Source organism: Oncorhynchus clarkii, chromosome 1 (genome assembly GCF_045791955.1).
Source record: "Oncorhynchus clarkii lewisi isolate Uvic-CL-2024 chromosome 1, UVic_Ocla_1.0, whole genome shotgun sequence".
Classification (NCBI taxonomy): Eukaryota; Metazoa; Chordata; class Actinopteri; order Salmoniformes; family Salmonidae; genus Oncorhynchus; species Oncorhynchus clarkii.
Window position 1 is genome coordinate 58,444,543 of NC_092147.1, and position 15,596 is coordinate 58,460,138.

The 15,596-nt window shown below is 45.7% G+C and overlaps 1 protein-coding gene across 4 annotated transcripts in view; it reads right to left on the reverse strand.

Moving 5' to 3' along the window:
- LOC139409231 (mitogen-activated protein kinase 8-like) overlaps positions 1–14,157 on the reverse strand; it is a 33,829-nt gene extending 19,672 nt beyond the window's left edge. For 3 of the 4 annotated variants that reach the window (XM_071154091.1, XM_071154110.1, XM_071154119.1), the window contains exon 1: positions 13,986–14,157. The gene's annotated coding sequence lies outside the window, so the exon portion shown is untranslated. The remainder of the gene's footprint in view (positions 1–13,985) is intronic. The other variant, XM_071154102.1, reaches the window with a different exon arrangement.
- Between the last annotated feature and the right edge of the window lie 1,439 nt (positions 14,158–15,596).

Genomic DNA, 15,596 nt, shown 5'->3' on the forward strand with positions numbered 1-15,596 from the left:
CACTACCTGAGCCACTTGTGTGGGTTGTAGACTCCGCCTCATGCTACCACTAGAGTGAAAGCACCGCCAGCATTCAAAAGTGATCAAAACATCAGCCAGGAAGCATAGGAACTGAGAAGTGGTCTGTGGTCACCACCTGCAGAACAACTCCTTTATTGGGGGTGTCTTGCTAATTGCCTATAATTTCCACCTGTTGTCTATTCCATTTGCACAACAGCATGTGAAATTTATTGTCAATCGGTGTTGCTTCCTAAGTGAACAGTTTTATTTTTACATAAGTGTGATTGACTTGGAGTTACATTGTGTTGTTTAAGTGTTCCCTTAATTTTTTTGAGCAGTGTAGTAATACCATCAACCATATGTAGTTAACTAGTGATTATGATTGATTGATTGTTTTTTATAAGATAAGTTTAATGCTAGCTAGCAACTTACCTTGCCTTACTGCATTCTCGTAACAGGCATTCTCCTCGTGGAGTGCAATGTAATCAGGTGGTTAGAGCGTTTGGACTAGTTAACTGTAAGGTTGCAAGATTGAATCCCCTGAGCTGACAAGGTAAAAATCTGTTGTTCTGCCCCTGAACGAGGCAGTTAACCCACCGTTCCTACGCTGTAATTGAAAATAAGAATGTGTTCTTAACTGACTTGCCTAGTTAAATAAAGATTAAATAAAGGTGTAAAACTTGAAATCGGCCCTAATTAATCGGCCATTCCGATTAATCGGTCGACTACTATAGACCACCAAGTGCTAACAGTCAGTATCTGGATAATATGTGTGAAAGGCTTGATAATGTATGTGACATCAACAGAGAAGTATATTTTCTGGGTGATTTAAATATTGACTGGCTATCATCAAACTGCCCACTCAGGAAAAAAATGCAAAACTGTAACCAGTGCCTGCAACCTGGATCAGGTTGTCAGTCAACCTACCAGGGTAGTTATTAGCACAGGAATTAAATCATCAACATGTATTGATCACATTTTTACTAATGCTGCAGATATTTGCTTTAAAGCGGTATCCAAATCCATAGGATGTAGCGATCACAATATAATAGCCATATCTAGGAAAACCAACGTTCCAAAGGATGGGCCTAATATAGTGTATAAAAGGTCCTACAAGAAGTTTTGTGGTTATGTTGATGTTGATGATGTAAAGAATATTTGCTGGTCTGTGGTGTGTTATGAGGAGCAACCAGACGCTGCACTTGATGCATTTATGAAACTACTTATTCCAGTTACTAATAAGCATACACCCGTTAAGAAAATGACTGTAAAAACGATTAAATCCCCTTTGATTGAGAGGGATGAGGCAAAAGGTATGGCAATTAAGTCTGGCAGCCCAACTGATTGGCAAACGTACTGTCACGAACCTCGCCGAGGATGGTGCCTCTTCCTGTTCGGGCGGTGCTCGACGGTCGTCGTCGCCGGCCTATTAGCTGCCATCGATTCCCTTTCCGTTTGTTTTGGGTTATTGGTTAATTGGGTACACCTGTTTTGTATTAGGATTTGTTTGTAGGGTATTTAAGGGCACTAGGCCCGCTGGGTATTTGTGCGGGCTTGTTTTTGTTACTCTGTGTTTTGTTGGTGTGATTTATTATTGTATTTATTCTCCGGACTGTTTAGTCCTGTAGTTGTTTTGGACTAGCAACGTATTTACGCCCTGTGTGTTGGCGTGACTGTTTTTGTTGCGCTGGGGAATAAATCTGAGGAAAACGACTGAACCTGCTCTCTGCGCCTGATTCCACCCACCACACCTAGTAGATCGTAACAGAAGCCCGCACCCCTTGAAATGGAGTCAGCAGGAGCAGCGACCACTCCTCTCCCCACTATGGAGGAGCGCGTTCATCACCATACAGCTGTCCTCCATCGGATTGGTACCGCGATGGACCAGATGATGGAGAGGATGGAACGATGGGAGAGGAGTGGTCTCCCGACATCTACCCCAGCTCCCCCACTCCCGACACCACCTACTCCACCTACATCGTCCTCTGGGTCCGGCGCACTACGTCTCTCCCCCCCGAGGGAGTACGATGGAGCGGCTGCTGGGTGCCAGGGATTTTTGCTCCAGCTGGAGCTCTACCTGGCTACCGTGCGTCCGGCTCCCTCGGGTGAGGAGAGTGTGAGCCTCCTCGTCTCCTGTTTAACGGGCAGGGCCCTGGACTGGGCTAACGCAGTATGGAACAGTCCAGACTCAGCTCGGGACAACTACCTGGAGTTCACCCGCCGTTTCCGAGCAGTGTTCGATCATCCACCAGAGGGTAAAGCGGCGGGTGAGCGACTGTTCCACCTCAGACAGGAGACGAGGAGCGCGCAGGACTTCGCGTTGGAGTTTAGGACCCTAGCTGCTGGTGCTGGGTGGAATGACAGGGCCCTGATGGACCATTACCGGTGTAGTCTCCGGGAGGACGTCCGCCGGGAGCTGGCTTGCAGGGACACAACTCTCTCCCTGGATGAACTAATAGACATGTCTATTCGATTGGACAACCTGCTAGCTGCCCGCGGGCGTTCAGAAGGGGTCCTGTTAATTCCACCGTCCAGCTCTCCCACTCCCACTCCGATGGAGTTGGGAGGAGCTGCATCTAGGGGGATCAGAGGGGGCTCCTCCTGCTCCTATTGTGGACGGAGAGAACACACTTCGGACCGGTGTTGGAGGAGTCCCTCTGGGAGTCGAGATGGTCGGCAGAGCGCTCCTCGGCCACCCCAGGTGAGTAAGCACCAAACTCACCCAGAGCTCCCTGTTGGTCACATGTTTTTGTTAGTTTTTTTCCCTGCATTTTTCCCCTCTCTTCAGCATAAGGCGCTAGTCGATTCAGGCGCAGCTGTGAGTTTTATGGATCGTGGACTCGCCCGTAAATTGGGTATTCCGTTAGTGCAGATAGACCCACCTGTCCCCGTGCACTCCTTAGATAGCCGACCGCTAGGGTCAGGGCTGGTCAGGGAGGCCACGATTCCGCTGGACATGGTAACGCAGGGGAATCATAGGGAGAGGATCAGTTTCTACCTTATTGATTCACCTGGGTTTCCGGTGGTGTTGGGGGTTCCCTGGCTGGCTATTCACAATCCCCTTATTTCCTGGAAACAGGGGGCTCTTAAGGGGTGGTCAGACGAGTGTTCAGAGAGGTGTTTAGGAGTTTCCATCGGTGCCACGACGGTGGAGAGTCCAGACCAGGTTTCCACCGTGCAAATTCCCCCCGAATATGCCGATTTGGCTATCGCTTTTAGTAAGAGGAAAGCGACCAAATTACCACCCCATCGACGGTGGGATTGCGTGATAAACCTCCTGGAGAACGCTGCACTTCCCCGGAGTCATGTGTACCCACTGTCACAGGAGGAGACGCTGGCTATGGAAACATATGTCACGGAAGCTCTGAGACAGGGGTACATTCGGCCCTCCATGTCACCCGTCTCCTCGAGTTTCTTTTTTGTGAGGAAAAAGGAGGGAGGTCTGCGTCCGTGCATTGATTATCGAGGTCTCAATTCGATCACAGTGGGTTTTAGTTATCCGCTACCTCTCATCGCTACGGCGGTGGAATCATTCCACGGAGCGCGTTTCTTCACAAAACTGGACCTCAGGAGCGCGTATAATCTGGTGCGTATTCGGGGAGGAGACGAGTGGAAAACAGCGTTTAGTACCACATCAGGCCACTATGAGTACCTCGTCATGCCGTATGGGTTGAAAAATGCTCCAGCCGTCTTTCAATCCTTTGTAGATGAGATTCTCAGGGACTTGCACGGGCAGGGTGTGGTAGTCTATATTGATGACATCTTGATTTATTCTGCCACACGCGCCGCGCATGTTTCCCTGGTGCGCAAGGTTCTTGGGCGACTGCTGGAGCATGACCTATACGTCAAGGCTGAGAAATGTGTGTTTTCCAAACCAGCCGTTTCCTTCTTGGGTTATCGCATTTCCAGCTCGGGGATGATGATGGAGTGTGACCGCGTTAACGCCGTGCGTAATTGGCCGACTCCGACCACGGTAAAGGAGGTGCAGCGGTTTTTAGGGTTTGCCAATTACTACCGGAGGTTTATCCGGGGTTTTGGCCAAGTAGCGGCGCCCATTACCTCACTGCTGAAGGGAGGGCCGGTGCGTTTGCGGTGGTCAGCAGAGGCTGATGGAGCCTTCAACCAGTTGAAGGCACTGTTCACTGGGGCTCCCGTGTTGGCGCATCCGGACCCTTCGTTAGCATTCATAGTGGAGGTGGATGCGTCCGAGGCTGGGGTTGGAGCCGTGCTGTCTCAGCGCTCGGGTACGCCACCGAAGCTCCGTCCCTGCGCTTTCTTTTCTAAGAAGCTGGGTCCGGCAGAGCGGAACTATGATGTGGGGGACCGGGAGTTACTAGCTATGGTAAAGGCCCTGAAGGTGTGGAGACACTGGCTAGAGGGGGCTAAACACCCTTTTCTCATCTGGACTGATCACCGTAATCTGGAGTATATTCGTGCAGCGAGGAGACTGAATCCGCGCCAGGCTAGGTGGGCCATGTTCTTTACACGTTTTAGATTTACGATCTCTTACAGACCAGGTTCCCTCAACACTAAGGCCGACGCGCTGTCCCGTCTCTATGACACCGAGGACCGGTCTATCGAACCCACTCCCATCCTTCCTGCTTCTCGGCTGGTGGCCCCAGTGGTATGGGAGGTGGACGCGGACATCGAGCGGGCGTTGAGGGTTGAACCTGCGCCTGCACAGTGTCCGACTGGCAGAAGTTACGTACCGCTTGGTGTTCGTGATAAGTTGATTCGGTGGGCTCACACACTACCGTCTGCGGGTCATCCGGGGATCGATAGGACAGTGCGGGGTCTTAGAGGGAAATACTGGTGGCCCACCTTAGCTAGGGATGTGAGGCTCTATGTCTCTTCCTGTTCGGTATGCGCCCAGAGTAAGGCTCCTAGGCACCTTCCTAGAGGGAAGTTACAGCCCCTCCCGATTCCACAACGGCCATGGTCCCATCTCTCGGTAGATTTCCTTACTGATCTTCCCCCTTCTCAGGGGAACACTACCGTTCTGGTCGTTGTGGATCGGTTCTCTAAGTCCTGCCGTCTCCTTCCATTGCCTGGTCTCCCTACGGCCCTACAGACTGCAGAGGCTCTTTTTACCCACGTCTTCCGGCACTATGGGGTCCCAGAGGATATCGTCTCCGATCGGGGTCCCCAGTTCACATCTCGGGTTTGGAAGGCGTTTATGGAGCGTCTGGGGATCTCGGTCAGCCTTACCTCTGGTTATCACCCCGAAAGTAATGGGCAGGTGGAGAGAGTAAACCAGGAAGTGGGCAGGTTTCTGAGGTCGTATTGCCAGGACCGGCCAGGAGAATGGGCAAGGTACGTCCCATGGGCAGAGTTAGCCCAGAATTCTCTTCGGCATTCGTCCACGAATATGTCGCCATTCGAATGTGTACTGGGTTACCAGCCGGTCCTGGCTCCGTGGCATCAGAGTCAGACCGAGGCTCCTGCGGTGGAGGAGTGGGTACAGCGCTCTAGAGAGACCTGGCGGGCAGTCCAGGATTCTCTCAGGCAGGCCAGTGAACGGCAGAAGAGAGACGCTGACCGCCACCGCAGTGAGGCCCCGGTGTTCGCACCAGGGGACAGGGTCTGGCTCTCGACCCGAAACCTGTCCCTCCGCCTGCCCTGCCGGAAGCTGGGGCCGCAGTGTGTGGGGCCATTTAAAGTCCTGAGGAGGATAAACGAGGTGTGTTATAGATTGCAACTTCCCTCTTATTATCGTATTAACCCCTCGTTTCATGTGTCTCTCCTCAGGCCGGTGGTAGCTGGTCCCCTACAAGACGGTGAGGTACCGGAGGTCCCTCCACCCCCTCTGGACATCGAGGGGTCCCCGGCGTACACAGTACGAGCTATTCTGGACTCGAGACGCCGGGTGAGGGGCCTGCAGTACCTCGTGGACTGGGAGGGGTACGGTCCGGAGGAGAGGTGCTGGGTACCGGGGAGGGACATTTTAGATCCTTCCCTCTTGAGGGATTTCCATCGCCTCCACCCGGATCGCCCTGCGCCTCGTCCTCCGGGTCGTCCTCGAGGCCGGGGTCGGCGCGCTGCGGGAGCCGCGCGTCAGGGGGGGGGTACTGTCACGAACCTCGCCGAGGATGGTGCCTCTTCCTGTTCGGGCGGTGCTCGACGGTCGTCGTCGCCGGCCTATTAGCTGCCATCGATTCCCTTTCCGTTTGTTTTGGGTTATTGGTTAATTGGGTACACCTGTTTTGTATTAGGATTTGTTTGTAGGGTATTTAAGGGCACTAGGCCCGCTGGGTATTTGTGCGGGCTTGTTTTTGTTACTCTGTGTTTTGTTGGTGTGATTTATTATTGTATTTATTCTCCGGACTGTTTAGTCCTGTAGTTGTTTTGGACTAGCAACGTATTTACGCCCTGTGTGTTGGCGTGACTGTTTTTGTTGCGCTGGGGAATAAATCTGAGGAAAACGACTGAACCTGCTCTCTGCGCCTGATTCCACCCACCACACCTAGTAGATCGTAACACGTACTCCAAATTAAGAAATCATGTGACTAAACTAAATACAAATAAAAATAAACTACACTATGAAACAAAGATAAATTATATAAAGAATGATGGTAAAAAGCTTTGGTGCACCTTAAATTACATTTTGGGAAAAAGGCCACCTCAGCTCCTTCATATATCGAATCAGATGGCTCATTCATCACAAAGCCCACTGATATTGCAAACTACTTTAATGATTTATTCATTGGCAAGATAAGCAAACTTAGGGATGACTTTCCAGCAACAAATGCTGACACTACACATCCAAGTATATCAGACCAAATTATGAAAGACAAGAATTATACTTTTGAATTCCTTAAAGTCAGTGTGGAGAGGTGAAACAATTATTGTTGTCTATCAACAATGGCAAGCCACCAGGGTCTGACAATCTAGATGGAAAATTACTGAGGATAATAGCAGACGATATTGCCACTCCTATTTCCTAAATCTTCAATTTAAGCATGTGCCCTCAGGCCTGGAGGAAAGCTAAAGTCTCCCTTTACTGGCTCAAATAGCCGACCAATCAGCCTGTTACCAACCCTTAGTAAACTTCTGGAAAAAAATTGACTGGTACTGTATATATATTTGCAAAAGAAATCTACAATCTATCTGCAAAATATACATGCTGATCTACCCCCCCCCCCCCCCCCCCCCCAAAAGAAATAAATACAAAATAAATAAGACTATTTGCTGCTCCAAGAGTTGCGTAAAGTTGGTGAAATCTTACTCAACATGATTCACAGCTGTAATTATTGCTTCCCAAGGTGCTTTGAACAAATATTAACTCTGGGGTGTGAAGACATACGCAATCAAGATTTACATTGTTTTTTTAATGCATTTTTTAAAGTGTATTTTTGATTTACTTTTAAGTGTAGAGTAGGTTGTGTAAATCAGTAGGAAAAAAATATATTTCAATATAAGGCAGCAAAATGTGACAGCTGTACAAGGGGTATGAAGAGTTTCCCTAGGGACTGTAGCTGGATCTAAACAACGGATGGTGTGGGATGTTGATTCTTCTTGACATAAGACTACTTTTGTGGTATGAGAACACCTGACAAAACGTGAAGCGGAATGTAATGTCCCTTAAACGTTACAAACAGAGGAGGTGGGAGTATAGAATATCCTCAGAAGCCACTGGTCTGAGTGTGAACCATAGGTGGTCTACTTCTCTCAATAAATGTGTATATGAAACATGAGCCGAAGAATATCTCTCTCAGGGCTCAGGGTTCAATGGGATGGGGTCATACTGATGCTGACCCTCCAATGAGTGTTTCCCCCTCTTTCTCTCTCTCCCATCTTCTCACTGATCTATACTGAACAAAAATATAAATGCAACATGTAAAGTGTTGGTCTCATATGTCATTAGTTGAAATAAAAGAGCACAGAAATGTTCCATACGCACAAAAAGCTTATTTCGCTTTTTGTTAATTTCTCTACCATAAGCCTTCTTAACAACACTATCAACAAGGCCTCCAACGTTGTTTTAGAGAATTTGGCAGTACGTCCAACCGGCCTCACAACAACAGACAACGTGTAACCACGCCAGCCCAGGACCTCCACATCCGGCTTCTTCACCTGCGGGATCGTCTGAGACCAGCCATCTGGACAGCTGATGAAACTAAGGAGTATTTCTGTCTGTAAAAAAGCCATTTTGTTGCAAAAAACTCCTTATGATTAGCTGTGTCTGGCTCCCCAGTGGGTGAGTGGGCCTATGCCCTCCCAGGCCCACCCATGGCTGTGTCCCTGCCCAGTCATGTGAAATCCATAGATTAGGGCCTAATTCATTTATTTAAATTTACTGATTTCCTTATATGAACTGTAACTCAGTAAAATCTTAAAAAATGTTGAATGCTGCATTTATATTTTTGTTCAGTGTAAGTTTTCATTACTGTCTTAAGCCCAGTCTGAACTGGACTAAAGCCCAGAGACATTGGCCCGATTTGACTACATTGAAAATACATATTTTGTAACCATCGGATAGTAACGTCTGCGTTCACCTATCATGTCAGGCAGCCTAGTGGTAGCCTCGTGGTTAAGTGCATTGGGATAGTAACTGAAAGATTGCTGGTTTGAATCCCTGAGCTGACTAGGCGAAAAATCTTTTGATGTGCCATTGAGAACTTAATCCTAATGCTCTGAATAAGAGTGACTGCTAAATGACTAAAATGTAAATCAATGATTTTCCTCCATTTTGAAATACATCCTTCTTTACCATTGGAGGTAACAGCCACTAAGGGTTTCATTAGCTTTCACATATCTTATCAGTTCAAAACTGTGGTTTCCCAAGGAAGGGAGGACAGAAGCATGCATTGTGATTAGTCCATCATAATAGGGCTAAATATGTTTCAGCCCATGCTGTTTCCTCTGACATCCCGACTGTCCTGCTAACGTCACACTTGCGCATCAGAGACAACCCCCGCCGTGTCAAAGTAAACACTCAGATTCCACACACACAGACCCCGCACAGTGTTACAGTAATTATTTATATCAATCATCAGACAGAAGCCAGGCATTCATACGATCATGGATCAGGTGAGTGGATGGAGTGTGGTGCTTAGCGTACTGCTTTTAATTGTAGGTTATATACCTGCATGGGTATACTGTAAGTCTGAATGAATAAATTAACAATTGCTGTATAATGATTGCAAACATACTATGGTTAATGGATAAAGCATAACATTATGTAGCCAACTTATGCTATACCAATTGAGCTAATGTTCTACTTAGCTCTTGGATGATGTCAATTACTGTAAGATGCAGTTACCAGTGAACAGTAATACCTGTTAATGTATTACAGTGACTGTTTATTATGTGTAATCATTACGTGACAAAAGGATGAATACGGGCTATAAATGCAGTATCTTATCTTTCCACTTCAGTCAGTGACTGGCTGCACCAACAGCAGCTCTCTTTCTCTCTCCCCCTTTCTATAGCTCCCTCCTCCTCTCTCTCCTTTCTCTGTCCATCTCCACTTGGCATTATTAGGTAGGTCTATCAAGGGCCTATGAGTCAGGCCGGCAGCTACACTTCTACAGCCCTGCAATTACAGTCAGGGGCCCTCCACTCCAGTTGTCTTCATAATTAACATGATAAACAGCCCCTCAACACTGGCAGTCAATCCTGAGCCCCACCAATACAGGGACTGACTATAGCGTATATCCGACAAAACATCCACAATCATGAATCTCCCCTCAAGATATTAAAGGGGCAATCCAGTCAGAAATGTGATTTCCCTGTGTTTTACACATATTTCCACACTATGAGTTTGGAATAATACCGTTAAATTGTGAAAATTATTTTAGTGTAAGAGCTGTTTGAAAAGACCACCTGCAATTTCTGCTTGTTTGGACCACCTGGCAACATCACCAGGTGGTGTAAGTTAATAGACCAATAACAAAGAGTTTTCCCTTCTCTCTGTTAAAGATGCACTATGCAGATATCGCTCCGCCATTTCCTGGTTGCTAAAAGTCTAATAGATCACTTAATTTCAGTTTATGTGACAAAACAAGCAAGTATAGTGTAGAGAATCATTGTACCAGGGGCCAACTTTCACTGGGGACGGGGAGGGACATGCAAATAGAAATAGCACACATAGAACAGATCTACCATGTCGTAGACTTGCTTTCAATGAGAATGGCAGATCTATAACACACATTTCTATGTGAATTTGGTTACATATTGCAGTTAGTTAATAGCAGCTGATTTTCAGGTTACATATCCCTCCCATTAGGCTCCTCTAATTAGGCCCTTCACTCAGGCCACTCCCAGACAGTCCTAGCTAAATTATTGCTTGAGAAATTGCTTTTTGCTAAGAACCTATTTTGTTTCCTTTTTTACAATTTTAATTGAAAACAATTACTTAATTTCTGTTACCTAGATATTATTTGATATTGACACAAAAACAGCTGCATTGGACCTTTAATACAGTATAACACTACATTTCCCACAATGCAAAGGTGACGCACCGAGCAGTAGGCTGCTTCATTTCAATATTTATTGGCACAGCAGTCGTCAGCATCACAGTAAAATTAACTTTCAGATACCCATCAAAAATGGCAAAACGGAAGGTGGATACTGAGAACCGGGGGTTTCAAACAAGGTGGGAGTCGGAGTATATGTTCACGAAGGTAGCTGGAAAACCTGTGTGTCTTCTGTGTGGAGAAAGTGTGGCGGTACTGAAAGAGTATAATCTGAGACGACATTATGAAACGAAACACGCGGACAAAAACAAGAATATGGACATGGAACAAAGGCTACAAAAGGCAGAGGAATTAAAACGAGGCCTCAAATCTCGACAGGCTCTGTTCAAAAAAGCCAAATCACAAGGCCAGGCTGCTGTCAAGGCCAGTTTTATTTTGGCAGAAGAGATCGCTAAATCAGCCCGGCCATTTACGGAGGGGGATTTCATCAAAAACTGCATGATTAAAGTTTGTGACGAAGTTTGCCCAGAAAAAAGGCAACTCTTTTTAAATGTGAGTCTGAGCAGAAACACCATTGCCGAGAGAGTAGACCAGTTGTCCATCAATCTAAAAGAGCAGCTTGTGAAAAAGGGAAAAGATTTTATTGCATATTCCTTGGCTGTGGATGAGAGCACCGACATTTCTGACATTGCCCAGTTGTCAATTTTCATCCGCGGAGTGGACTCCAACCTAAGCGTGACAGAGGAGTTTTTGGCTTTACGTCCTATGCATGGCACAACTACGGGGCATGATTTGTATGAAGAGGTGTCAAGATGTGTAAATGAGATGGAGCTGCCTTGGGAAAAACTCGTGGGTTTGACAACCGACGGAGCACCTGCGATGTGTGGACACAGGAGCGGACTGGTGGCGAAGATACGGGAAAAGATGCAAGAGGAAAACGCGACAGGTGAGCTGACAGCTTATCATTGTATCATACACCAGGAAGCGTTGTGCGGTAAAGCCTTGAAAATGGAGCATGTAATGAGCATCATCACGCGCACAGTTAACTTTATCAGAGCCAAAGGTTTGAATCACCGCCAGTTCAAGGCATTTCTGACGGAGTTAGAAACGGAGCATGGTGATTTGCCTTATCACACAGAGGTGCGATGGCTAAGCCAGGGAAAGGTGCTTCAAAGATGTTTCGAGCTTCGTGAGGAGATTTGTCTGTTCTTGGACAGCAAAGGGAAAGACACAACACAACTCCGAGACGAAATGTTTCTGTGTGAAATGGCTTTTCTGTGTGACATTACGAGTCATCTGAATGCAATAAACTTGCAGCTGCAGGGTCGGGATCGTGTCATCTCTGATATGTACAGTACAGTGAAGGCATTTAAAACCAAACTGACTCTGTGGGAGACGCAGATGCGGAAAGAAAATTTGAGCCACTTTCCCAGCTGCCAGACCATGAAAGAGAAGCTCTCTACCAGTGCGTTCCCGAGCACACAGTTGGCTGATAAAATAGGTATGCTTGCCGCTGACTTTCGACGCCGATTTGCTGACTTTGAAGCACAAAAAAGCAGGTTGGAACTGCTCGGTAACCCATTTGCTGTTGACGTGGAAAGCTCACCACCAAACCTCCAAATGGAGTTGATTGACCTCCAATGCAATGATGCACTGAGGGCAAAATATGCGGCAGTGGGTGCTGCGGAGTTCGCCCGTTTCCTCCCCGGCACAATGCCCCAGCTGCGCATCCAGGCTGCTCAAACGTTGTCTATGTTTGGCAGCACATACCTGTGTGAACAACTGTTTTCTTTGATGAACCTGAACAAAACATCACACAGAAGTCGACTTACTGCTGAACACCTCCACTCAATTCTGAGGATTTCTTCAGCTCAGAGCCTTACCCCGAACATTGATGAACTTGTGGAAAAGATGGGACACCACCAAGTATCACCCTCAACCTCAAACAAGTGAACATTACTGTGCAATCACATATTTAGAGTTTTTACTCAGTTCAAGTTTAAAAGTTAAAATTAAGCAATAAATAACATTGGAACATACACATAAACCGTCTGATTAAATTCCTACATTTCCCTTTGTATTTTTATATAGAATAATAGATTGTTCACCAGTGTCATTACCTATATGGGCTTAACCTCTACGGGATCGGGGTCCCCCCCACGCAATGGTTGAGCTAACATAGGCTAATGTTATTAGCATGAGTAACAAAATAAATCCCAGGACATAGACATATGTGATATGGGCAGAAAGCTTAAATTCTTGTTAATCTAACTACACTGTCCAATTTACAGTAGCTATTACAGTGAAAGAATACCATGATATTGTTTGAGGAGAGTGCACAATTATGAACTTGAAAATGTATTAATAAACCAATCAGGCACATTTGGGCAGTCTTGATACAACATTTTGAACAGATATGCAATGGTTCATTGGATCAGTCTAAAACGTTGTACATACACTGCTGCCACCTAGTGGCCAAAATATAAATTGCGCATGGGTTGGAATAATACATTATGGCCTTTCTCTTGCATTTGAAAGATGCATTTGAAAGATGAAAAAAAAAAAAAAAAAAAAAATGCTTTTTTCTTTGTATTATCTTTTACCAGATATAATGTGTTATATTCTCCTACATTAATTTCACATTTCCACAAACTTCAAAGTTTTTCCTTTCAAATGGTATCAAGAATATGCATATCCTTGCTTCAGGTCCTGACAGATAGGCAGTTAGATTTGGGTATGTCATTTTAGGTGAAAACTGAAAAAAAAAAAGGGTTGGATCCTTAAAAGATTTTTAAGTCTTGAACATGTTATTGTATAAGTGGGTGGGTATATAGATAAGACCATAAAATAATATAGGCCTATTCTGGCACTAGACTATATGTAAATACTAGGCCTATACTTTCCAATTGTTATTGTACCTTAAATATATCCCAGGCATAGCTGCCTTCATCATAACATTGTACACTGAACATCGTGTTGCCAAGACTTCAAGAATGACAGAGGGAAGATCTTCAGGCTTAAATATCGACAATTCAGATTGTTTATAATTCAGTAGTGATCAATTGATTTAATGGCCCTGACAATCCCCGGTATGTAACTACAGTCATGATAACCTTGGCCAGCCGACCCTTTATCGTTATATGTAGATGTGACTGCCAGGTAAAAACAAACACAGGTGCCTTGAAAACATGACAATAATATGACAATAACCAACCTCGCTACAATGTAGCAAGTGAGTCTATACTTCCAAAGCCGGCTTTTTGGTAATAGCCTGGTTATTACAGCTTGTATGTAGCCGAGCCTATGCGATGCAGTATTGTGCTACACATAGCAGGATAACTTATTTTGAGCGCTATCTATGCCAATCCAACAATCGAAATCATCGTGGTACAGCAACATTAAATCCTGGACACGTTGTGCTTTTAGCTAAATATGATAGAATAAATTGCACAATTCTAATCTATTTACAACAAACAGCATCTGTAAATTGTGTGCGGTGCGGCGAAAACGACCCTCCCCCACAGCTAAACAATACCATGGACAGCGGCGCGGAAACATAAGGCTTACCTCCGTCAACAAAATACAGAATGTCAGTTCTGGATTAACCACAAAAGTCCGAGTCCTCGAAGATGAATTAAGTTGAATTATTTGGATAATAAATGATGGCTATTCTGTTGTCCTGCTACAAAACATGACCTCACGGAATTCACTACAATCTCTCTGCATTGACAGGCCGAGCGCGCACTGCAAGAAGACATGCGTACCACGTCACTAAAGCCCTACGCATCCGTGAGATAGGAGCTACCGCCCTATGCTTTCCTTTTATCAATAGAAATACATACAAAAATATCCTCTTCCTTGTAATGAATAAAATCAATACAAAAATCAGTACAAATCTCTTTCTCACACGCACATTATAGGCCTACCTCAACCCTTTTGGCTGAATGCTGGTTTTAGGCCTGTCTATTTGGGATGCTACCATATCAAATTATTATCTTCCACACAACAGCCAATCCACAGACTTTGCAATTATATTTATACAGGCCTATTCATCCACCTCTGTTTTGGAATGCTCGGAGACTTATGGCAGACATGCTGTGACAGAGGCAGTAAACTGAGGGATAATGAAAGGAGAACATTAAGAATGTCAGCTTTGGCACCCAGCCAATGAGTTAGTACCTTCACAGTAATGAGTCATGCCAGTAAATCATCAAATCAAATCACATTTTATTTGTCACATACACATGGTTAGCAGATGTTAATGCGAGTGTAGCGAAATGCTTGTGCTTCTAGTTCCGACAATGCAGTAATAACAAGTAATCTAACTAACAATTCCAAAACTACTGTCTTGTACACAGTGTAAGGGGATAAAGAATATGTACATCAGGATATATGAATGAGTGATGGTACAGAGCAGCATAGGCAAGATACAGTAGATGGTATCGAGTACAGTATGTACAAATGAGATGAGTATGTAAACAAAGTGGCATAGTTTAAAGTGGCTAGTGATACATGTATTACATAAGGATACAGTCGATGATATAGAGTACAGTATATACGTATGCATATGAGATGAATAATGTAGGGTAAGTAACATTATATAAGGTAGCATTGTTTAAAGTGGCTAGTGATATATTTACATCATTTCCCATCAATTCCCATTATTAAAGTGGCTGGAGTTGAGTCAGTGTCAGTGTGTTGGCAGCAGCCACTCAGTGTTAGTGGTGGCTGTTTAACAGTCTGATGGCCTTGAGATAGAAGCTGTTTTTCAGTCTCTCGGTCCCAGCTTTGATGCACCTGTACTGACCTCGCCTTCTGGATGATAGCGGGGTGAACAGGCAGTGGCTCGGGTGGTTGATGTCCTTGATGATCTTTATGGCCTTCCTGTGACATCGGGTGGTGTAGGTGTCCTGGAGGGCAGGTAGTTTGCCCCCGGTGATGCGTTGTGCAGACCTCACTACCCTCTGGAGAGCCTTACGGTTGAGGGCGGTGCAGTTGCCGTACCAGGCGGTGATACAGCCCGCCAGGATGCTCTCGATTGTGCATCTGTAGAAGTTTGTGAGTGCTTTTGGTGACAAGCCGAATTTCTTCAGCCTCCTGAGGTTGAAGAGGCGCTGCTGCGCCTTCTTCACGATGCTGTCTGTGTGAGTGGACCAATTCAGTTTGTCTGTGATGTGT